The 24,084-nt window shown below is 40.0% G+C and overlaps 1 protein-coding gene across 6 annotated transcripts in view; it reads right to left on the bottom strand.

Moving 5' to 3' along the window:
• The window catches only part of LOC131682233 (protein rolling stone-like), a 163,936-nt gene that overhangs the window by 96,032 nt on the left and 43,820 nt on the right, over window positions 1–24,084 (bottom strand). For 4 of the 6 annotated variants that reach the window (XM_058963584.1, XM_058963582.1, XM_058963585.1 and 1 more), the window contains exon 2: window positions 23,413–23,885. The exons of 1 other annotated variant lie outside the window; for it this stretch is intronic. The gene's annotated coding sequence lies outside the window, so the exon portion shown is untranslated. Of the gene's footprint in view, window positions 1–23,412; window positions 23,906–24,084 lie in introns of those variants that run through there. One more of the 6 variants, XM_058963586.1, reaches the window with a different exon arrangement.

Raw genomic sequence — 24,084 nt, 5'->3', positions numbered from 1 at the left:
GGAGGAAAAAGGCATCATGGAGACTTGGATGGTTGATATCAAGATGCAGCTGGCTCATCACAAGACGGAGGTAGTGCTGATCAGCAACGGTAAAAAAATCCATCGTGTCGTGATCAGTGTCGGTGGATACACAATTCCATCGATGCGTGTGCTGAAGCACCTGGGTGTAATGGTCAACGATCGGTTAAATTACAACAGCCACGTCGACTATGTTAGAAGGGTGCGAGGACAACTAATGCAAGTGTAAATGGACGAAATTGACGAGCACGTTTCACCTAATGGTGAATCATGTTGCGAGCACGTACAGAACCATATCGTCGGTGACAGTATGCGCCATTGCCGGGATGATCCTCATCTGTATCACTCTGTCTGTGAATGTGAAATGCTACCAGCGGAGGAATGCACGAAATGCAAGGAGACTTTTCAGAGCGAATTTGTTGGCTAAGTGATAGCAAGAGTGGGACAACGCAGAGAGAGAAAGGTGGACACACTGACTCAACCAAAATGTGGCGGTGTGGGTGGGTGTTCGGGAACGGATGTTTCCGGAAGTACCCGCATCGATTGGGTAATGCTTCGTCACACCTTTACCCGGAGTGTGTGAATGTGCAAGAGATATCGGAACAGTTGATCTTCGACTACCCTAGGTTCGAAAAAAATCGAATGTGTATGCCCGACATGACAGTCGACAATTTCATCGAAGAGATGTGCCACGACGAAATTGGGATGCTGTCATTAGAATAGTGACGAGGAAGTGGCGATCGGGAGAAATTTTGTCGCCGGGGAACTCTCCGTCGGGGTTGGATAGATCCACCGCCGGGGAACCAGTTGAGAAGTACGCGACGTAGCACTGGGTTTGGGTCATCGGGCGACACCGAACTGAACGCCAGGCTAAACTGGAATCGCACGACTGACCTCAGCATACTACCCGTGGAGGAGGCTGTAGAGCAGCAGAAGAATCAGTTTCGGTAGTACTTTTTCCGCCGGGGAACTCTCCGTCAGTGTAATCCAACTTCATCGCCGGGGACTGGCGATGAGTGGCGTGTGAAGATGTAGTGGTTTAAGATCGTCGGGCGCCAGCATTCCGGAAGCCACTGGCCAGCATTCCGGTGCAGAGAGATGCTATCTCTAAGTGCAGATAATGGCGTACAAGAGATGTGAAAAGTAGAGTTGTCGCGCAGACCCTAGTGGAAATACAGAGGAAATGGAGAAAAGATCAACGAACTAATAACCAGAGTTAATTGTTTGAATAAATGCACCTAACCGATCGATATATAGTAGGCTAGATCCACCGTCGGGGAATTGTTCGAGTAGTTCGCGTCGATACATCGGTTGTGGGTCATCGGGGCGCCAGAGTACGGGATGCCACCCTCCTCCTCGAATCGCCGGGTCGTCTTCTATACCCTACTGAGTAGCTGCTGAGGAGACTAGGACACCACCGGGGACTAGCGGGTAGGACACGTTCAACAGCCAACGCCAGTGAACCGGAAGCAACGCTCCACCCGGAATCGTTGGACAGACCTGGGCACCTATCGGCTGGTCCATTGAGTAGGTTAGGTCCACCGCAGGGGACTAGAGCGAGTAGATTGCGGCGAGGCGGGGAGCTAATGCCGCGCGAAAACGAGCAACGGTATCGGGAGAAATCTACCGCCCGGGAATGTACAGTCGCGTAGATTTACCACCGGAGAATGAGTGTATCGTGACAAAGCTGGGAGCTGTTTGGCTCACAAAACGGACATCGGTACCGATAGATGTTTCGTCGCTGGTGAACTCTCAGTCGGAGTAGGGTTAGTTCGTGGACTATCCGAGTAGATCGCGGTAAAGTCGGGAACTAAACGGTTCGCGGTAACTGACATACGGAAAACCTGAGGTAAACCAAAGTTAACCAGTTTGTGATTATTTACCGATGGGGAATATCCGAGTGGAGTTTGACGTTAAATAGCTCAATTATGCAGAGGATGTAAACGGCGTAATAGATGGAGAATATCACAGAAAGTAAGAGAAGCCGGGAGCCAAATGGATCAATGGATTCATGGGCCAATTTTTGTTAAGACGGTTTTCGCGATCTCGTACCAGTTTATTTTTATGACATAAAGTTTTAATTGGACCAATGTACATTTCACAATTCACACACCGATTAAGCAAAAACAGTTGCTAGTGTCACCCAAAGCAAGATATATTAAAGATCCACAATTGGTTCAATTAATCTTTGGCACTAATGAAAACTTAGATATTTGGCATATCAATTTTACTTAAAGATATCCCGAAACAACCTGTGTCTCTAGCGAACAAACACAAGAAAACTGAGAAACGTTAAACTTTAGCGCAAGTTTGAATAGTGTAACAGCCGGTGTTCCGTATTGGGCCATGTCCCCTATAGAATGTAACTCTCAAAACCGCTCTGCATACCGTAGGACGATAAGACCACCATTAAAGCCGACATCAGACAAATGCGGGGACATGAATACTATATCACCACCTTTCAGTTGACTTTACCTAAGAGAGTGTGGAAGAAAAAGCTGTCGCAATTCGTAAAAAAAGTCCTGGTCCGAAAGCAATCTGCGGATGTGGCAAAATGAGTTAGTCTTTCATCACATATAGCACCGAATAGTGTAGATCGCTCATATAAGTGCAAAAAAGAATCACACATAGAAGATGGCAAACCACCCTATCCGCCATGTCACACCTTGAAATTCATTTACCGAACATCAACTCGCCTCACCTTCTGCCGGTGCTAGCCTGAAATGGCAAGAGAGCACACAAAAAAAGCAAAACATATTATTTTTATAAGTTTCTGTAGAGAACTTTTTTCGTACGAAATGCGAATAAATTGAATTTATGTTTCTACTGTTCTGGCGTCATAAACTTTAACCAGAAAAGCTTTTTATGGGCGTCACAAGAGAGTGTGGAAATTTTAATTTCCACAGTATTATACGGAAAATTGAGCTGAAATTTTGAAAAGCAATTGCATACTGTAAAGTGCACGTGTGCATAACGATGGGTACTTTTCATTAAATTTTCCCATATGAGTAATTACAACGCTTGTTGATATATTCTGTTTTATTGCATAGCAACCACATCGATGCACGGATCGTGTTGCAAAAATCTCATTAGATACCAACTAGGAGCATGACTCGGCCCTCAACATTCCGATCCGGGATTTCCACACATTTTCCCATCGAGAAAGCAGAACCGTTCAAGGTGACGTTCTTCGAATCTGCTGAATGGTGGGAAAATTAATCACAGCGTAGAGAATGGGACCGGCTGGAGATTGGAATTGAACGGGTAAGAAACGTGCTTGCTCACATTTCGTGGAACAGGATGGTGACCGGCAAAAACAGCAGCTCACTTGCACGTATCTAAGTAATGGAAGTGAAAACTAGTTCAAGTGGTTCGATTTTCTTTTTTTTTGGCAAATAACTATGTGCCATCTCAATGTTGTACCCGTTTTTGGCTTTACTGTGAAACATATGAAGTGCATTCGGAAAGCGTGAGTTGCTATACCTAGTAAGTCTGCCATTAATGCCGTCGAATGAGAGCAGAACACGCTGAGAATGCAGAAAAACGCCTAATGGTGTCAAGGCAATAGAGACAAAGGAAACGCAAGCGACTTTGAAGCGTTTCAGAAATCGTCATTCGGACAAACAAAAAAGGGAGGGGTCTGTACAAGACGATGCGAAGAAAAAATCGAAGAATGATCATGAAAATGAGTTAAGCAAGTGGCTGAAATTTTATCCAAAACTACTAGTTGAAACCAAAAATGCAGAAGAAATGGAAGGAGATACCCAGGCCTCGTTGGAGACAAATAGAGGGCAATACGTTGATTGTCGGGGTGGAGGGAAGAGCTCCTTTGGATTGTGAGGGTCGATCCGGAGTTAATCAAGTTGGTGTAAATGTGGTGAAAACTCGCTGTACACTGAAAGGTGATGTTCTTCGAACTAAGCTTGGCTTATTTATCTGATCTGTGGACGAAGCATCAAAGTAATCTCTGTGTCGGTGTGGGTGCATAAGAAGCATGGTGAGGTGAACTTCCATTTGGGGCAGTTTATGTCCTGGCACGGATACTTCCGCAAGTACCCGCATCGGTTTGGACATGCTTCGTCACCCCTTTGCCCGGATTGGGTGAACGTGCAAGAGACACCAGAACATATGGTTTTCGAATGTCCTAAGTTCGAAGAAGTTCGAAGGGGTATGCCTGGTGAGACAGCTGACAATATCTTTGTAGAGATGTGCCACGACGAGCATATCTGGCATGCTGTCAGCAGACTAGTTACGTGTATACTCGAAACTACAAATCGGGTCTCGGGACAAATTACAGCGCCGGGAATTTTCCGCCGGTGTAGATTTGGTCCACCACCGGGAACCAGTACATCGCGTCGATCGCGTGCTAGCAGTGAGTCGTTGGGGCGCCAGTGATCCGGAAGATACGCTCCAACCGGAACCACTTGACAAACCTCTGCACCTACCGGCTGGTCCGTTGAGTTGGCTTGTTCCATCACCGGGAACTAGATCGTGACGCGGGGAGCTAAATGGCTCACGAATATCGGTATTGGGAGAACTCTACCGCCGGGAAATTCACTGTAGGGTAGATTCGCCTCCTTGTACTATCCAACCATATCGTAACAAAAATGGTAGCCAATTGGCTGAACTATCGATCGGAGTAGGGTCAGTTCACTGTCGGGGGCTATCCGAGTAGATCGTGATAAGTCTGGGAGCTGAATGGCTTACGGAAACAGGAGCCAAATAACTCAAGGAATCAGCCAATAAACGACTAACGGGGACGAGATCTAAATGGTGACGTAATAAATGGAGACAAAAAGCAAGAGAAGAGTCGAAAGTTAAAGCAATGTTCAAAGGTCGAGCCATTTTATGAACCAAGTGAGGCTCCGAGATAAAGTAGAGGAAAGAGGTGCGACAAAAGCCCCCCCCCCCCCCGAAGTAATACATTGATATAGTTCCATGGGGACGAAGGGCGGAAAAAGAGTAAGGAGTATTTGTAGTGGTTAGACATGAAAGTGAGTCGTGAGTACCACACAGTACCGATATACTACAAGCCAGGCTTTTGAAGTTTTTTAAACCTTACTATAAGAAAATACACGTAGACATTTTGCGATCTGGACGAACTGAATCGAATGATATATGAAACTCGGCTATCCAAGCCTCGATTGGATAGTCAATGTTTGGAATGATTGCACAACCCTTCTGTATACGAGAAAGATAAAAAAAAACTAAGTGTGCTGTTGCAATCATTGCGGAACCAATAACAGTTGCTGGTCCAAGGATAAATTATGAATTGCTTTAATACATAATTTGGAGAAAGATCGCATACATGAAGCGGCTCCAACTCATACGAAGATATCGTGACATAATAATGGGATTCCCACGGTTGTTGGTACATTGAGTTTACCAAAAAACTGTAGTCATTGGAGAGTTGAATACGTAGGCGGTGGAAGCTGATGTACCAACACAAGGCAGTATAGACTGCTAGCAGCTCTACCTAAGCTGGCTGCTAAGGCATCATCGACTTTAGTCGTTGGCGGTAAACATGAATTGATCAGTCGGTGACCATCTGTCAATCCGGTATGGCTTTGGTCAACGAAATCACGCGATAAAACAGGGTTCGAGTACCTACAAGCGGAAGTGAAAGTCTTTTGACAATGATTTCTTTATAGAAGCACTTCGTGCAGAGGATGATTCCTCAGACCGGAATGCGTATTCGTTAACAAAAATTGTAGCGGTTAAAGAAAACGGTAGAATCCTACGTACCGTGATCAAAACAGACCACGCTAGCCCAATTCACTTCGTAGTGCATTAAAAAATCGAAGATTGATCACTGGTAGACACTGTATACACTGATCCTTAAGCTGCTTTCGATCGTATAAACCACTCTTTTCTTCTGGCAAAGTTCAAGTGGCAGGGCGCTCCATCAAATTTTACAGGGTGGCTTAAATCGTGTCTCGTAGATCGTTTTCTGTCAGTGAAATTTGGAAGTATCGAGTCATATAGGTTCATCAACTTATCGGGTGTACCTCAAGGGAGCAATCTCGGACCGTTGCTTTTTCTTCATTCCTCAATGACGTTTACTGTGTTATACTCTCAGGGTGTAATCTTATGTATGCTGACGATCTCAAAATATTTCTCACTGTGCGGTCAATATCGAACTTTAGCTGAGACCATGCATTGCATCCCAGTCAAAAAGGGCAAGTTGCTGGCTAACGGGGGGCTATTTGCAAACTCGGATGCGCTAATTGCCCTTCAATTTGCCAGCAAATTGCTGGCAACTAGGGGGCTATTTCAAATGCAACATTTGGGCGATTTGCCGCCGTCATTTATTAGCCGCTCTACCCGCCCTTAAAGCGCCCCCAAATCGCCCAGGGAACGCGCCATTTAATCGCCCCTAATTGCCTAATATGAAAATAACAAATATTACTTATTTTCGGATTAATTATGTACTCACATAAACTTATCACTACACTAGATAACCACCACCAAACTATAGAAAGAATCAATGGTGAAATTGTCATTGCACACCAAAACTTACCACAATCTGACTTTTATTAAGAGTTTAGGTCAGATATCTTGTTCCACTATATTTACACACGATTCCACAATTTCCCACATTCGTTGGCTAAATGAAGTGCACTAGATAAATAAAATACAAGCGATAACAAGCCAATCGTTTAAGAAACTATTTTAAGCTTAAGCCAAACATGAACCGCCATGTTTGAAATACGCAAAAACAACTAAGTCCTTTTCTCTTCGGGCCCGAGGTAGACCACCCAATGTCCCAGTCCGAGATATGCTGGCAAATCGTGATTTCCCCTATATGTCCCTTATTTATACTTTCATAAAAACGATAAATATCCCAATTTAGCCCCTCTCTTTTATTTCTCGTTTTTAGAAGTTTCCTCCTGCTTTGTGGATCCGATCAGCTCCAGAGTGCCACTATGTAACCGCCGTCGCCCTTACCACTACGCCTGCGTAGAAGGAAACTGAAGCGAGAGCGACTCGAGGTCCGATGACTTTTGAAGGATTCCCCGCGGGTCCGAAGAATACCATCCGCCTATCCGACCTACTAGACGGAGGCGCTAATTTGTTTCGCTGATCTCCCGTTTGCCCGAAAGTTGCAAGTTTTGCTCTTTTCTCCCGGTCACCATCTACGCCTTATCTCCCCTGTTCTTGATACAACTACTTCTACACCGATTTTGGAAATGACCAAGCATAAGTCTCCGATAAAAAATCAAATTTGTATTCCGTATTCCTAGTTTTAAGATAGTTGTAATTTCTACACTTTGTTAAAACTATTATCCCCCATCTTGTAAATAGAATTGTATCCCTAGTTTTAAAACACCTATGAAATTTTTCATAAATATTTGTTCCCCCTTTTGTGTACCAAACTATATTGTTAGTTTTAAGAGAACTGTAAATATTATCTAAAAACGATTACTATTGAATTCCTCGTTTTAAAATTTTTCATAAAAAATCTTTTGCCCCATCTCTTGTATATAGAATCTTTTTTCTAGTCTTAAGATAGCTTTTTCTCTTTTATAAAAAAAAATATTTCTACATTGTAAGCTCCTAGTTTTAAGATATTCAAAATGTAAAAACAAAAGAATTTGGCACCGCCAAGCTAACGCATTTGTGCCTATCAAAAAAACGAAATGAATAAAAAAATAAGTTCTTTTCAGCCGCCAGAAAATTTGTCTAAGTATTGAAATTGCCTTTAAATCGCATTCGCAAATTGCATTTGTTCCTAGGGGCAATTAGCACAGGCGAGTTGAGTTAAACGTCAAACTGTTTAAATCGCCTGACCGTTAGAGTGACAGGAAAAAAATGACCCCTATCGGCCCATGCCTGAGTCGATTCCTAGTTCCACCAGGAGTACTTGCTCCAAATTTGAAGCAAATCGGACAAGTCTAGCTACCGGACCAACGTGCCTGAAGTTTGTATGGGATTTTTCGACAATTTACATGGAGAAAACCCACTAACTCGCATTTTCGCCGCTAGGTGGCACTATATGCATTATATTATCACTGAGAGCGAAAATAAGAAAGATAATTTAATTGCCTACAAATTTGTTGAAGACTGCTAGTCAATCCGGCTTTGGTAAAAGAAGTTATTAAACTTTTAACGAAGTGATGTCTGAGTCAGTTTTGTATAGGGCCTAGCAGTGCATGATTGTGGATCAGTACTTGATTCGCACGAACAAAACATTTTTGTGAAATAATGGTTAGGTTTAGGTCAATAGTATGTTCGGAAGATTTATAGTAAGTAATACGAGTCATGTTTTGGTTAGAAAATTTTAGTTCCACATTTTACCGCATAGAGGGCGCCAATACTAACTTTTTAACGGAAAGAGATAGAGATTAGGTGTCTTCCACAAAGTTGTAGAACAAGCATTTTTAAATAATTCTTCCGAACGTCTCGATATTCTATCTCACTCCTATGAAAAGTTAGTATTTGCGCCCTCTATGCGGTTACAGGTGGAACTAAAATTTTCTAACCAAAACATAACTCGTATTATGTACTACAATTCTTGTGAATATACTATTCAGCTAAATGTAACCATTATCTCACAAAAATGTATAGTTGGTGGTAATCGAGTACCGATCCACAACTATGCGCTGCTAGGCCCCATGCAAAACTGACTCAGACATCACTTCGTTAAAAGTTTAATAACTTCTTTTCGAAGGCCGGATTGACTAACAGTCTTCGACAAAGTTGTAGGCAATTAAATTATTTTTCTTATTTTCACTGACAGTGATAATACGATGCATATAGTGCCTCCTATCGGCGAAAATGCGAGTTAGTGGGTTTTCTCCATGTAAATTGTCGAAAAATCCCATGCAAACTTCAGGCAAGTTGGTCCGGTAGCTAGACTTGTCCGATTTGCTTCAAATTTGGAGCAAGTACTCCTGGTGGGACTAGAAATCGACTCAGGGGCGGGCCGATTGAGTTTTCAAAAATTCGTTATTTTTCTGGGCACTCTACTGACCATGTTCGTCGGCATTTTTTTTGGACCGGGATAACTTTTAAAGACTCGACTTTCAGTGCTCCGAGTACCCAGTCAAAAAGGGCAAGTTGCTGGCTAACGGGGGGCTATTTGCCAACTCGGATGCGCTAATTGCCTTTCAAGTTGGCAGCAAATTGCTGGCAATTAGGGGGCTATTTTAAATGCAACATTTGGGCGATTATGCCGCCGTCATTTTTTGGCCGTCCTACCCGCCCTTAAATCGCCCAGGGAACGCGCCATTTAATCGCCCTTAATTGCCTAATATGAAAATTACAAATAATACTTAATTTCGGATTCATTATCTACTCACATAAACTTATCAGTACATTAGGTAATCACCACCAAACTATAGGAAGAATCAATGGTGAAATTGGTATTGCACATCAAAACTTACCACAATCTGACTTTCATTAAGACTTTACGTCAGAGATCTTGTTCCACTATCCTTACACACGATTCTACAATTTCTTACATTCGTTGGCTAAATGAAGTGCACTAGACAAACAAAATACAAGCGAGAATACGCCAATTGTTTAAAAAAACAATTTTAAGCTTAAGCCAAACATGAACCGCCATGTTTAAAAAGCGCAAAAAACTACCAAGTCCATTTCAGCCGCCAGAAATTTTGTCTAAGTGTTGAAATTGCCTTTAAATTGCATTCTCAAATTGCATTTGTTCCTAGGGGCAATTAGCCCAGGCGAGTTGAGTCAAACGTCAAACTGTTTTTGACCGGGTATGGTCTGAATGCACCCATCAGGGCGATGTGTAATGTCTTTATAGTGTGTATAAACAGATTATTTTTTTTTTATTTCTGGTGATGTATGTAAAAATCAGCGATGCCACATGTTTTTGTGAAATGTATGTAGAAGAATAATTAAAATGTCTGTAAAAGTCTGTAGATGGTTGTGTAAATCCTATTTACACTAGGTTATTACTTTAAAAGTAACTTGAAATTAGTAAACTATTGTGAAGGAATCATTCGTATTCGGATCAAATTATTCTAGCGCGATTTTGTTAAACATTGTTGCTCTTTTAAAAGTCTGTAGATTTCTGATTACGTCTGTAGGAGACCATCAAAAGTCTGTAAAATACAGACATGTCTGTAAATCTGGCATCGCTGGCAAAATAGACTTTGAAGATTGACGTAGTTTATAAGATTAGGTTTAAATATTTTCATAATTATGTTGTAATTCTATATACCATGTAATTTTGTTAAATTTCAATGTGAGCTCATTAGACTGTGCACGATGACGAAGTCGACATAAATTGACTTTTTCTGTGAGCCGTGTTTACCAATATTGCTTTACAGTTTAATGGTAGTCGGCGTGCACAGTCTACTTGTAATCCGGTGAACGGCGACAATTAGCCACGCAGACGAACCACTACGAAACTTTAAATGCCTGTTATCTATGCCATTTTAAAATGTGTTCGATGTTGTTCAAACTTGCAACTTGGAGCGATTTGTAAGATTGCTATTCTTTTATCAATCTGCTGTGGAGCAAAAACATGAATCTCTCACAGCTCCACTGTCTATGATATCGTAGGATAAATATAAGAACTTGGTATTATCTTTGCCAAGTACTCCAGCAGCATATTCAGATGAAAAGTTAACATGTAGAGAGTTTACATAGCATTTTTGAGTAGGGTAGACCTTTGCTTGTTTTAACTTATTTTCAAAGATCAGACATTTTTTTCTCGAACAAAAAAGCTGATTGTTGAAAAATCTACAAAAGTTCGTGTTTGTGCTATTATTCGTGCTGCTGCTCGTTTTCGCGAGAAGATCCAGATGACATGCACACGCACATTAGGATGTTTCTTGGACGAAACAAAATATTCAGAATATAAAAAAATCTTAGAATCACTCAGAAAAAATAATAAAAAAATAAACATGAACAACGTAGCGAAGTATTTTGCTGTCTGAAAATAGGATTTTAGTTGTTCTGTTCAGTGTAATAAATTATTGTGACTCTTTTTATGTAAAACTCAAAATGAATAAATTAGGGAAAGGCACACAACTCACATGCAAGACGAAAAGTTTCAAGATTTTTTTAGCTGGTCATTATCAAAATGCACAACACAAAATTAATTTTCCAACACCTAAATGCAACCTATGACAATGTACCTAATTATATATAGAATATTCGATCGACTATTCAGTGCTGTAATTGATAGCACCCTAACCGTTACTTCCGCATCGGCTACTAAATGGTGGAATGGGGTGCGAAAAGAGAAGGAAGGTAGCCCTACAATATATATATATATATATATATATATATATATATATATATATATATATATATATATATATATATATATATATATATATATATACGTACGGAGAGGCTATGTGTACTGGAAATCATGCGATATGCTCAACAGAACGTCTGGTGTGTCAGCAGATGGGGTATTTTCACACGCCTCCACGATATGACACCAGTGCCAGCGTGGGTAGCGTTTCAGTGGGCGGAAGGTTGGTTGGAAAATTTTCAATGCTACTTACGTTCGTTTCTATGTTCACTTGGTCATCCTTTTTGTAAGGTATCTGGGCAGTGTAAGCTGGGCCTAGCTAAAATGCTTAAAACAAGTGACAGCTTAATTGCGTTCTTGTGTGAAGAAGAGCCTCTGACTTATACAGGACAATACATGGTGTTAGCTCGCCCCGTTGTACCGTTTGTTAGCTTGGCTGTAAAACGTGACGGGCCTGTATTTAATAATCAGACCGGTGTACCTGATGCATACCAGTGGAAGGTAATTAGGAACGCTGAGGTGCACGCCATACCTCATGCATATACACGAGAAAGGAAGGAAGGAAGCTGCTAGGAAAAACTATGTTAATCTTTCATCACTTACCTTCAAGCCTTGGTCTATCGTAAGGTACTGTGGCTCAAGTTTATGGTGGGAAAGTTGCTGGGATGGGTTTATTTTGTACGAGGGGCATTAGAAACAGACGTGGCTTGAGAATGGATTTATAAACGTATTATTTCAACATTCGGAAAGGTGAAGTAACTAAGGCTGGCATGAAAAATTATACAATAGGAACATGTTTGAGAATAAATAAAACACATTAACAATTTATTCCTTCCAGTGGGTATATAGAATACATAGTCGCAAACTACACTGAAAAATATGTTCTTTTTTCAAATTCTCTAACAACTTGCCATTAATTCAGAACTTTCGATTTTGAAATGAATATTATACAATACATAATACGTAATAACATCATTATAAGGGGTATAGTGTTGTGTTGAGAAGCGGGGAAAAGTTGAAATTTTTGTGATGGTATGTAGCCATACTTTATTGAATACTTGGTATACGTCCAACGTAGCACAATGTCTAATTTGCAAAATCCACATGAGAACATAAAAAAATCAGTGGCGTAGCCAGGGGGGGGGGGGGGGTTTGGGGGTTAAACCCCCCCCCCCCCAAACCAAAATTAATTGGATTGAAAAAAAATTGATGCTGACGAATTTAATTTAATATTCCACAAAATATTTTTGGAAAAATATTCTCTGATCACTACATTGAGAACTGTGTTTAAAGCGTCATGAGAACTTTTGGAAAATTATGGGAAAGGGATCTTATAACTTATCTCTTAGCCAAAATCCCATAGTTGTCAACTTACTTCAATGTAAAATAAAAAACTGTCTGAATTATTATGAGCTCATTTTTGGAAAGATGCTTCAAAATATGGATTAGAGATAATTTTTCGAATGGGAATCTAAATTTGAATAGGTTGATTGCATATAAAACATAAGCTTGTTTACCAAAAACTTACATACATTTCAACATTTGCTGAAAATGTATTTTTTTAGATTGTGTAGAGTTTAGACAACAATTCAATATGGTTAACAACAAGAATAACATTTCAGAAACTAGTTGAAAGCTGATGTAATTTTGTCTCTAGCAGGTCAGGATCGGTTTTATGAGCATTGGATTTTTGTTGTATTATCAACTATATGAATAGCCTCTTAGCAGGATGCAATGAATGGCGTACTAAAATTTTGTGTGCTACGTACTAGTACTGCAAGTTGTGAGGTTGACTAATGAAGAAAAGTAAAATTAATGCTCGATAAATTTTTAACGGTCACGATCACATTCATTTGAAACTGCCAAATTTCGATGTTAAGTAACATTGAAGAATTTCAAAACGTAAAACTGTTCATCTGCTGATAGAATAATTTTGACGGTTAATCCTCCTAGAAGTAATTATAGACAAGAATTACTCTTCATCCAAATTTGGGTCGAGACTTAATGTCTCCAGCAAAGTTTTCGAAAGTGCTATTTCAAACAACTTTGTCAAAGACATAAATATCCCACATATTCAGAGTATCGAAATATAGTAGTAGAAAACCTTTACAACAAGCTATTCTGAAATTACTGTATTTGATAAATCTCTTCTGCGGTAATTAAATAATAAATTCACATTGCGTTCAAGGTGCCTTTGAAGCTTACAAAAAAATAAGAGAACTGGATATAAAACAAATAATTCCCAGATATTAAAAGGACTCAAAAACACAAAAAGTGATTCCATTTTCAGGAGCTAGTATCAATTCGGCGCAAGCTTAGTCCGCTCACCATGTTAGTGTCGGATTCTGATGAATTCGAAACGCAAGTTTCAGTTCCATCCATCCATAATTTAGTTATAGGTTTTGTGTTCTCAACTCGCAACGATTGTTTCAAACAATTTTATCCGTAGCGCAGAAAAAAATAGTTTTCACCTAAATTTTTCTTCACTAAGAAGAAATATAGCAGGCCCAGTCCATTTAAATCCCTATATGTTGAATTCATGTAGCCTTCATATTTTCAACAAAATTGTTTGAAATGACATTATCAAAAACTATGAGAGTTAATCACTAAAATTTCTATATCAAAGCAGGCGCTGTTTTATGTTGATAACTTCCCGAAGTTGTCAAACCTTCAAAGTCAAGGATTATTATATTAGGTGATCTTGAACGTTGAAAATATTTTAGATCATTTATCCCACTTTAAAAGATCGCAATTTTTGACTTCATTGACATATTATACAAGAAAATAATCTATAGAGGTTTGAAAACTGTTCCATGTTGATCCTTCTTGTTCGTAGACTGGAACGACATCTGTTAGACTACTTATGTTTTTGAGTTTTCAATAATTTATCAAACTCATATTAAATTTTAGCATTTTTTCAAAAAAATTGCGATTTTCATCAAAACCCCCTCCAAACCAAATTTCTGGCTACGCCACTGAAAAAAATCAATAATTTTCGATATTATAACAATTTCTCCAAAAAGGCGAGGTTTTCCGTGATTCCTTGAACGATTAATTAAAAAAAAATTTCGCGGGCCGGAATAATTTTTTCAAGAAAAGCCACTATTGTTACCTGAAAAAATTGTTTAAAAAATCATAATGTTGATCCGAAAATATAGACAAAAAATGGAATCGTTGAAGAACACGGCAGTTTCATTACGAACAATTCAAGAAAAGAAAATGGGATTGGTTGAGAACTTTTTCAGAAATCATAGTCACCGCGAAGACCCCTTCCCTTCGATCAGCTCCTGATTATTACAAATTATTACTGCCAAACGTTACAAGTATATTCAAATATCTGAAAAATTCATTCGGTATATGTTGGTCGTGGGATGTTCACAGTTATTGTGTGATTCCTCATCCATAAGTTTTTATATTTGTGGATTTCATTGTAAATTGAAACAAAATTATTGCCGGTTTTGAAAGTTTGTATGTACTTTAAAAATTATTCCTCAAAATTTCATAAGGATCGAAGAATATTTGAAAGTGTTCCTTTAGATACAAAAATGACGGGATTACCGGCGAAATAATCGAAGACGGACCACGCAACGTGCTTGCAGGTTCATGAGTCGGTCAGCCCAACAGTAATAAATGTGTTGAGATAAATGTTGTCACGAGGTAATCATCGAAAGAGCTGGTTAAATTATATGTCAACCTCTCATTAGGTATACGATTCGCGAGGTGGAACAATTATTAAAAGCGATCGTTATTCTTATGCGAAACTGACGCCGGAAAAATAAGTGTAACCGTAACAGCGGGCGTTCCACAGGGTTCCATACTGGGTCCAACTCTTTGGAATGCTATGTACGATGGAGTTCTAAAGCTGAGCCTCCCCAGGGGTGTGAAGATTGTCGGTTTTGCGGACGACATGGTGCTCTCAGTGATCGGCGAATCACTAGAGGAAGTAGAAGTACTCGCAAGGGAGGCGATAGATGTTGTGGAAGACTGGATGTGCGAGAAGAAGCGCATGGTCTATGGTAGAACATAACTCATCATCATGTTGACGCCGGCGTGCAACTTGGGTGCAACGCCCAACTCCTACTTAGCAGAAAGCAAAGAATTCTTCACATTTCCTTTCGATCATGTCCATATGAGCCTGCCTAGTCCTAGTTTTCCGTTCTAAGTTTATAACTGATTCGCTCTAGAATACCTATCCGTCTTTCAATTTCATTGCTTTCGTTTCTCTTAGTCTCAAATTTGCCGAAAATAGCCAACAAAATCGATTCAATAGAACCTGGCGGCAATTAAAACATAGTAACATGAAGACAGATAAAGTAGACCACTAGGCGTGAGCGGAGTAGGCTAGATCCACCGTTGGGGACTAGACTAATTTGCCACCTAAACGACCAGCATCGAGATAACGGTTTCGAGAGAAATTTCAACGTCGGGAAATTTCTCAGTCGGAGTAGGCTAGGCCCACCGCCGGGGACTAGTTGGAATAGATCGAGAAGTATCACCGGCAAATGGTCGTCGGGGCGCCTGTGTGACCTACCTCGGCATCTGCCCGGGCAGCATCAGTTTCGGAAGATCTTCCACTGTCGGGGAACTCTTCGTCGGAGTAGGAAAGATCCACCGTTGGGGACTATTCCGAGTAGTCCGTAGCGAATCACCGGCTTGAATCGTTGGGGTACCAGTAAACCGTACGCAATCCTCCCCCCAGAATCGCTGGTCTGACCTCGGCATTCTGCCGGTCTGTATTGGAGGAAGAATAACGCGTTCGTTAACGGTTGCAGGAGAATTCTTTCGTCGGGGAACTCATGTCGTGCAGGACTGATATGGCGGTTATGAGACCAGCGAAATCTAGCACGGCCAGCTAGACCTGGAATCAATCGAAGTGCATTAGCAGGCCTCCCCCCGAAGTAAAGATTTCATATGGAATCCGGGGGATCAGGCAAATGTCGGACTCCTTGGTGGAGTTTAGAGGAGTAGAGTTCAGAGTTATCTTCTCTGTTTAGAGTCCCTAACTCGATGGACGAAGCCGATAGTATAATCTAACTACTGAATGTGTGCTGAGTCGGCGTAAAAGATTTACCAACAAATTAAAAAAAAAACACACACACAATTAATTTCTGCACCAAATGATTCTTTTTATTGCAATAATTTCCAGTAAAAATAATTTGACTTTCAGACGAATTGAGTAAGGTTAGAGATATTTTGATATCACGGAAGAAGAAATTAATCACAAAAAGTTTTTAGATATAAATTCAGTAATATTATGTTTGGTGTATATTAAAAACAGCTTTATTGAATCGTCGAACAAATTAAATTTTGTAAAAAAATTGTGAAAAGTTGCCTGCAACATTACGAATAAATAAATGAAGCGTCATAATCGTGTAACCTGACATACTACATTTGTGAGTTTTCTGTGCCTCAGTGTTATTAATTGTGTTAAATACTTATCTTACTCCCGTTGGTATCGAAAATAGTTGCTCCCCGAATTAGTTTCCTGCACGGTGTTGCGTAAGTTTGCAAAATTATCGCGAGAAATCGAAATTTTGCTGAAATTGTGATATTGTTTACATCGTCGCGACTTGTGTGTAATTCCCCACAAAAAGTATACGGGCTCGCTTCGCCATCTGTACGTGAATAGCGGAAAGTGTTTCCCATATTCTAATGTGGCGCACAGCGAGCCGAGATCGAAAAAGCCGGACATAGGGCGGGTTGAAAGCAACCATGAGTTCGAATTGCAAGTCATGCGACTCTCCCGTTAATGGGATTGAGATAATTGCATACCAGAGGCCGTTGCGGATCGGTTTTCCACCGCGCTTGTATTCCTAATATGCAGAGTTCCGCACTAGACTTGTTGTCTAACTTCAACAATAACCTGTACTGGTTGTGTGACGACTGTGTTTGTTGTTTCCATAAATGGGCACAGTAATCAGATTCCGCTGCTCCTATCGAGGAAACAAAAAAGCTATATGAGGCAGTAGATTATCTAAACGCGGTCGTCTCAAATCTCTCGAGCTGCATTGAGACTTACCCTAGTAACAATTGAGGTTTTATGGTAGTTTGATAGCTTCCTATAAAACTTAGTTTACTACACTTGTAGCGTGCCATAAAACTTCAATTGTTACTTGGGTCCTTTCCAGCAAATTCTGGTTCTGTAGCTCAAAGGGGGCTGTTTGTCAAGCGAAGTCCGGGGGACTGGCCCATTCCAAAACGAAGTCGCGAGAATAATGCAAAAATTCGTGCCACTGCCGCCGCTGTCAGTGATACTAGAGCCATTCAGCTAGAAATCAGAACAGTTGGGGATGAACGTTCTGGGTTTATCTGAGCCACCACTTCCTGAGCCATACAGTTGAGGAAATTGTTGCTATGACCCAAGAATGCCTCGGAATAAGCGACACACCCAAAGCGATCTTGTTGGTCAAGAAAGATACCGATCTCACGAAACTCAATTTCGTTTCGTTCCGAATTGAGCTTCCGAGCGAACTAAAGGACACAGCACTCAAAGCGTCTACTTGGCCTACAGGAGTACTCGTTCAGGAATTTTATTTCGACCAGCCAAAGCAGGATAGATTTCGCTAATAGGATAGCGGGATGCACCGCGGCTCGTATTATGAAAACCCTCGATCCCCCGCCACAGCCCAGCTATTGCAGCCAACGTCCACCAGTCGTCCCGGTCCTGTGTGCGGGAGTGGAGAAAGGGTCTTCCAAACTTCCTTCTGCAGCAAGTAGGATGGACCTTTAAGAATAATTCAAGCGCTGAAATATTCCCCGATTCCAGTTCTCCGTTAAATGCGTCGTATCAGCACCAGATACCGTGCTTCCTGCCAGCAAACCGCAGCTGTTTACGAGAGGCACCTAGTCCAGCTGCATTGCATACATCCCACGTAATCTCGTCTCATCGGTCACCGGGACGCACACTTATCGCCAACCTTAGTCTCCCCACCGCAGTCCAGCCCTTCCTGCCAGCAACCAGCAGCCGTCCCGGTCCTGTGGTGGAGATGGGATATGGGGTCTTCCGCAAACCTACCTCAGGCAAGTACAATCCATCTGTGAAATCCTCCTTGCCTCAAAGCTCTTCGATTTCCAGCCTTGGTCAACGAAGGGATAAGTTTCTGCTATACTACCAAAATGCTGGTGGCATCAATTCAATTGTTGTGCAATACCGCCTTGCAGTCTCCGATAAGAGTTTTGACATCATCGTCTTCGTCGAAACATGGTTGAACAATGACACGCTTTGCAGCCCTAGCAATAGCCGAAAACCCACTCGAAGTGGCGTATTAGTTGCAGTTAATACCAGCTTGAAGGTAAGAAGAACATTTCTTGCTTTTGTCCAGAGCAGGTTTGGACGATTATCGAGCTTGGCGAACGTAAGTTGTACTTGTGTGCGTTTTATGTTCCACGCGACCACGCTCGTCATATCGAGTATATTGAAGCACACAGCAGATCAGTTTTTACTATCCTCGAAGCTGCTAACGCTTTTGATGAGATCATGGTATTAGGAGATTTTAATATTCCTAGCATGAAGTCTTCCCGCAATGGATTTCTTTATCCGGATTCGGACCATTCCGTTTTCCATCCAGATGCAGTGAGTGTACTTGGCAACTATAGCTCCGCCACGTTACTACAAATCAATTCTATTGCCAATGAGAATAGACTTATCCAGCTGCGTTGGTATTGTGCCGTTTTGACGTTTAAATTGGGAGGAAAACAAATCATTTGCACTGCGAATTGGGAGGAAAACAAACCGCTTGTGGGCTTAAGGGGAGGGCGGTAGTATAAAATTGCGAGATCTCAGTGTGCGTATTTTAAACGTCATATATCTCAATAGTCGCCATCTCTAACTTTGTGTCGCCAGCGATCAGGTTTCCGCCACATCAATAGTGATGGGTCCCTCTCCTATAGTAAAACCAGTGGCATATCATCCTCCATTGATCACCATGATTGACAGCTCTGTGGTCTATTGACAAATCGGCCCTCCATGGCAAACGAGTACGCTGCGACGGCTGGAGTCTGTCAAGAGAGCTGCCCTAAGGAAATTTACCAAGTATCGCACAATATCACTCAGAGACTACTACATCAGTCTCAATCATGCGTCCAAACGAGCCAGTGTTTCTATCGAGATCAGCAAAATATTCAGCGTAATCTTAAACCGCATCCTAAACATTTCTGGACATTTGGAACGAGCAGCGCAAAGAATCTGGACTGCCGTCGTCTATGACTTTCTATGCCGTCGTCTATGACTTTCAATGGGAGGCATTAACTATTGAGAAAATCGAACTCGCAGTTAGCAGAGCTCCACTTGTGGGCCAAACTCTGGGTGCTGTCGATGTCAATGCAACGATGGTTACCAGAGCTTCTTCTCAACTTAAGTCATCATTAAATCCGTGACCCGACGAGTTCCTTTCTGAAAAGGCACATCGAAGTTTTAGTTACTCCTCTTCTTCAGATCTTCAGAGCATCAATAATTTACCGTGGAATAACTTCATTGAGTACTGTCTCGAAGTTGCTCGAGCTGGTGTTTATGGAACCTCTTCAGGCTCAGTGTAAGCAGTACCTAAATGACGATCAATATTTATCATGAAAATCAATATTTATTATATTTAACATCCTTCATACCAGAGTTTAACATCCAACAGAACAGAGAGAGTCGCGCTCAAATCAACGTCGTTTACACCGAGTTATCTGTCGCTATTGATAAGATATATCACGATATTGCATTAGCAAAAATGGAGAGATTTGGAATAAATGGTAGGGTTTTGCAGTGGTTTCGATCCAACCTCACAGACCGAGAGATAGCGGTTGTCATAGGAGATTGTCAGGTCTCCATATTCACTTCTACATCAGGAATACCTCAAGTAAGCCACTTGAGACCGTTGAAGTTTCTGATATACTTCAATGATGTACACCTAATTCTGAAGACTCCATGATTGTTCTTTGCGGATGATCTCAAGAGTTTTCGCCTAATTCGATCAATTATTGAATATTGTAGATTTCTCCAACAGCTGCTTCATGTCTTGTATGTAAGTAAACCCAAAGAAGTGCTCGGTAATATCATTTTCACGGAAGAAGGATTCGATCTATTTTAACTACCGTCTGCTAGAAACAGAAATCAATCGGGTCAGTCGCGTAAAGGACCTGGGAGTGATTCTAGATTCTCAACTTACGTTTAAACAACGCGTCTCCTATGCAGTTGGTAAGGCGTCTCAAGCACTGGGATGCATCTTCAGGATAGCCAAAAACTTTACGGATGTTTAAATCGCAAATCGCTGTACTGTTCTTTATCCCGATCAATCCTAGAATATTGCCCTGAAGTGTGGAGCCCAAAAAAATAAAATAACGGCGTTAATAAAAGAAACCGTACATCGCCGCTTTTTACGTTTCGCGCTCCGTAGACTGCCATGGAGAGATTTTCTAGACTTTTTAATCGATCTGTTAATTACATTTAACCATTTTTATCGTCTTTTGTGAATTATTGTTATTTTCGTTATTTTTTATATGACTTGAATGTTAGAAATAACATTTTTATTAAGACCAACACCATTGGGGCTTTGGTATGCTTGTTGGTGTATAAGGCCAATAAAGAAGCGAAGAACTGAAGAGCTCCGAGCATTACAGTAAGATTCCGTTATTGGCATTTCCGATTTTGGCATGCTCCCAATTTGGCACACTCCGATTTTGGCAACAAATGGGTTCCGTTTTTGGCAACATTCTTATTGTACATAATAAGTCTTTTAAAAATGTGCAATATATATTTTTTTGAATCAATTGACATTACATTTGACTTTGTTTCCAAACATGGGAGTCATATTAACCCTCAAAGGCGCAAATCTTTTTTTTTTTTTAAATTTTGTTAAAATTGTCTCAATACATTGCTGTGATATTTTTAAGATGATTTTCGCAATGTTATTTTAAAACAGCTTTATGCATTTAAGGGTTAACTATATTTTACACTATATATGTCGTATTTAATGATTACAATAAGTATTGAAATGTATTATTTATGTATATTTAGTTACAGTGTAACTAGTGTCTGACGGAATTAAATTTTATACTAAGACCTCTAGAGCCTGAGATTTTAAGAGTCAAGTACAAAGGAATGCGCAACACTGCATAATAAGATTAGTTCTGAAGAAAATTTTCAATTGAACCTTAGTTACATTCTCTTTTGATTAATTCGACGTCACTACAAAACTTGGCATTAAATTTTCAGTACAAATCGAAAGCTAGTGCGTCTCAAAGCCGAATACAAAACTGCTGGCTCCCAAATAATTTGTTTCAGCTTTATGATGTCTTTGGTAAATTTGTTAGTTTTTTTTCGATTTTTTCAAATGAATGGAATTAGGGTGGCCCTTGTGGTTAGGGTGTTCAAAGTATCGACTGTTCAGATGTGTGAAGTTTACCTGCGCAATGCCATACAATATAATAACACAAAAAATTGAAGCAAGTTTGCTGAATAAACAAGGCTATCTATAATGGTTGATTTATTATGATTTATTTTTAACATTTGAGGTAGGGTGGCTCTTGAAAAATCGGGTTGCTTATATTATCTTTTGATGTGTTATTTTTTCGCAAATGCATTGTTCTAGAGATTTTAGGAGCACATTTTTACCGTAGCACTGATGTTTCAATCCCTTTTGTTTGGACAGTTGCAAGTGATTTTTACCACAAAAATGGTTTTCTTCAAACCTAAATATGTTCAAGCATTGCAATTTGATTTTCAATCTATCAATTCAATATGAAAGACAAACGATTGGTTAGCTACGGTGAGTTGATAAATTTATTTATTTTTTAAAAGAGCAGTGTTTTTTTAACCAAATTGTTCATTAGTTTTCAGAAAGAAGAGATAACACAGCCCCAGGAGCGAAATCAACACTACCATGCAGTGAATTGTTTGAGTTTTGACGTCCAGTGGGCCGAAGAAAAGCGATTCGAATTAAAAAATATGTTACACCTCCGTCATGAGGGGCATTGCACTCGAGAAATGCGCGAAGATTGCGCACAGTGTCGCCTAGCCGTACAAGACCTTTTTTCATGATATAAAATTTTTCTCTGTCTGTAAACAAGTTAAATAGAGTCTTCCCAAAATATAAAGTCTTGAGGACAAAAGATAGATTTCTTACAGAATGTCAACGGTGAAATTGATGATCAATGCTCGAAAAAACTGTGTTCAAATCTATGATATTTAAATGAATATATCGTTTTAGTTAAGATTTCGATTAGGTTCGAACTGATTTCATTAGTAAAGTTATTCGCTGGACGTATATTCGCCATTCGATTTAGTCAGTACAAGGCTTTCTTCTCACTCACTCTTTTTGAAGAACAAATAATAAATCGTGTTTTAAATTAAAATTATAATGTTAAAAGTGGTTGTACTTTTTTCGAAACAGTTCGGAAAAATCGCTTGTGGTTCAAGACTCTTGACAATTAGTCTACTTTTCGAAAATAAATGATTGGTTTTGCCCCTCTGTTACGAGATATAAAAAAGGTGATTTTTCATGATATGTCTGAAGGTTTCTGATTACCCAGAGTTCGCTATATAATTTATAAAAGTCTCTTAGCATTATCAACAATTGAAAAAATGTGTATTTTGCTAAAAGTTCACTAAACCAATTTTTTTGAAAATGAATTGTAAGATAAGAATTTTGAGGAATTCATATTTGGTGTTAATAAAAAATAAACACCAAATATGAATTCAGCGACGTAAAATTACCCCAATTTTCATCAAATTCGAACCCCTTTTGAGGTTTTGTTCACTTTTGTATGGAAAGTTATCACTGCGCAACGACTGAATTTGATAAAACATGAATAAAATTGAATTTTCTTATTTTTTTCTTTCATTTCATTCCATTTCGCACATGATTAAAAATCCTTGAAACATTTTTGAAGTCGTAGATTGTAAATCCAAACTTTAAAAATAAGGTTCCATTTTTGGAACGGTTCCGGTTTTGGCAACTAAAAAAAATAAAATTGGTACCAAAAACGGAATCCTACTGTACTTTAAAAAGAACTTTCAAATGTGACATATACCATAGAACCAATTTTTTTCTTGAGTCTGAATGCTTGAATATTTCAAATATAACACAAACTATACCAAATTAATCATCGGATAAAACAAAAATTTGACAGAAATTATGTCAAATATACATACAAGAATCCAAAATCATTACCTGAAGCAGGAAGGTTTGGTTTCGTTGTGCGAACACGCACAACTTTGCTGCTCCTGATATTCCAACGTGATGCTGTTGTCTGTTCGTCCTGTGGGTAAATGATGCTGTGGCGGGCTTTGGCGCTCCAATCACTACCGAGTGCCAACACACAACAGCCCGAAGGATAAATTTGACACTATCGCCGGTTGGTACGGTACACGCAAATGTGATAAATTTGACCACCGAAAAGCTCCTGTAATCCGGTTTGTTTCAGCCCGCGCACTTTTCACCGATGGCTAATCCAACGGGATTGCTCAGCTTGCGGAATCATTTTATCTCGCGTCAATTCACGGTATTACCAACGTGGGCGCTTAAAACCTTTTGATTTAATTGTAACACTTTTTTGTGCCGTGGCACTCCGCTATATCACACTATTTGCATTGATGAGTATTACTGGTGAAAAAAGTACACTTGTCGTTTTCGCTATTATATCACTAATAAAAGAAGGGCATGTATATGCTAATGTTACACACAAACGAATAATTGTTCTGTGGGATATAATGCGATGAAACGGAAATAAAAATGGACAGATAACACATGCTGATCCTTCCCGAAAAGTAGTTTGCTTTTTATTGTAGGTTGGAAATGTGTTTGTTTCGGTTTACAGGATTACCTGACACATAATTTAGCATG

Source organism: Topomyia yanbarensis, chromosome 2 (assembly GCF_030247195.1).
Source record: "Topomyia yanbarensis strain Yona2022 chromosome 2, ASM3024719v1, whole genome shotgun sequence".
NCBI lineage: Eukaryota > Metazoa > Arthropoda > Insecta > Diptera > Culicidae > Topomyia > Topomyia yanbarensis.
The sequence above is the reverse complement of the archived record's forward strand: the minus strand, read 5'-3'. Positions and strand labels throughout refer to the sequence as shown.